The sequence below is a fragment of the Magnolia sinica genome, chromosome 6 (assembly GCF_029962835.1).
Source record: "Magnolia sinica isolate HGM2019 chromosome 6, MsV1, whole genome shotgun sequence".
Taxonomy (NCBI): domain Eukaryota; kingdom Viridiplantae; phylum Streptophyta; class Magnoliopsida; order Magnoliales; family Magnoliaceae; genus Magnolia; species Magnolia sinica.
Window position 1 is genome coordinate 86,790,866 of NC_080578.1, and position 2,122 is coordinate 86,792,987.

General features: G+C 34.8%; 1 long non-coding RNA gene across 1 annotated transcript; it reads right to left on the reverse strand.

Moving 5' to 3' along the window:
- Window positions 1–238: 238 nt before the first annotated feature.
- LOC131250096 (uncharacterized) lies at window positions 239–1,486 on the reverse strand. Its single transcript, XR_009173058.1, has 3 exons — window positions 1,429–1,486; window positions 1,259–1,320; window positions 239–387 (listed from the first exon to the last, which is right to left on the reverse strand). It is a non-coding gene; the product is annotated as an uncharacterized LOC131250096 (long non-coding RNA).
- Between the last annotated feature and the right edge of the window lie 636 nt (window positions 1,487–2,122).

Consider the following 2,122-nt stretch of genomic DNA (forward strand, 5'->3'; position numbering starts at 1 on the left):
AGTAGAATGAAATCCGTAGCAATATGCTGAAGTTAGCAATAGTAATGGTTTTTAGAACAAGAGATATGGCTAATATCCGTAACTACTTTTTTTTAAAAAATAAAAATTATAAGAATGGTCAGTTACCATTGCAAGAACCTGCTATGATTAATCAACTCATCTAAGCTAATACAATTAATGCCGCTAGGAATAGTACATAAAATGCAATCATGAAAGAAAACGATGCGCATTCATATTACAAATAGCAATCAAATCAAACAATGCATCATACATTCACATTTTTAAATAAACAAATTTCAAAAAACAATAGATCGCCGGTTATAAGTATAATAGGAGCAGAGATCATCCAAATGCCTTATCAGCTCCAGCACCACAATAGTATGGCCCCTGCACAAACCGACACACACAGCCTCAGCTCTGGTAACATGAGAGATATCTAGATAGTAAAGATACACATTGGATGAGATCCTTTTCTTAACTATGGTTTGTGAAGTCAGTGACATTTGGGACCATTTATGCAGATCCTATTTCTCAGAAAAGACAATTTTTGAACATAAAACCTAAAAATTTTGATAAAGCAAGGTACCAATTAATACTGCAGTTGAATGCTCACTACACTTAAGCCTCTCAATAAGGACGGTGCGTCTTGGGCATGTGAAACTAGCAGCTACCTGAAAGTGATTCATTCTTTAATTCCATCATGACAAGAATGATAACAATGATCCTATCCGAAAATTAGTTTCCAAATGGCATTGCCAAAACCAACATTCATTTTACCACAGATCAGAAGTTAAAACATGAACCGAAAACTTAAAGCAGCTATAGGCAACAATTACCCGTGTTCCAAACACAAGTATGTCTGGATGAATGATGACAAGATTGTCATCACGGTCCACAATGCATATTCCCTGGTCATCAAATTCTCCAATCACATTTAAAGTATCTCCAGGTCCAATGAGACTGTAAAACCAAAAATACATAAAGAAACTGTCAGGATTCTCAAAACAGAATATGGTTGCCTGAAGAATGAAGTGAAGTAGCAAGAAACTTGGGTGTGAGGGTGGGGAAGCATTTGTTTCAAAAAAAAAAAAAGACAACTATAAAGAGCAAGGGAGTGGAAGCGGGAGTCTAGCACAAAGTGGGAGTGGATCTGGTTGGAAGGATCATGAAACTAAGAAACATAAACCCTCCATTTCAAATCAATAAGAAGGTAGAAACATTTAGAAGGTTCCATGGCCAGAATGTCCAATGTGCTTACCATTCATCATACAAGTGCAAAATCCACTCTTCTCCACTGTGTTCATTCAATAACCGAAAGACCTGTGGAAATAACATCTTCATTACTTACCAACAACATATAAAAAATAGTGAAATGGCAATGCCATTATGGAAATCCTTGCAGGCAATCATAACAGAGGTTCAATGCACACCTTAAAAGGGTTTTGGGCACATGATGGATTTGGACGTCTGCACTTCTCAGAAACCCGTGTTAATGTTTACGGTAAAATAGTGAAATCACCAAGAAGATTCAGTAGTGCATGGAGATGACCATAAGTAGAGAAGAAGTAAACCTCCAATACAAGAAAAGTGTAACGGCCCCAGTTTTGGGCACTTAGTGGCATACGTTTGTATATGTAGGAAAATAATGAATATTATCATCATCCTTAATAATAATAGAAGCACTGAATTTCAGGGATGAAATTCTCTTTAAGATGGGTAGATTGTAACACCCCATACTTTTCAGTACTCGGGTGTTACCGTATAACCGGGATTTAGGATTAATGCAAACCTAGCTTAGTGAACATTCACGTGCAACCTAGTTTAAATCTGACCGTCGAAGGTGATTCCTATCCACATATCAAACCACCCAGAGGTCAAATTAAATACACTAAGTATATTATCTTATCTATTTATTATATTATAAATTTTACACAAACATAGATAGAAAGAAAATATAAATGTATTTTGATAATTTATCTATCATGAAGAATGTATGAAAATATATTGTAATGGAGTGATACGTATGTATCTAATGTATATAAGATACTATGAAAATAATATTATGTTAACTAAACATGATAAATGATAATTCTACAATATACCATTGAATTATAAATAGGAG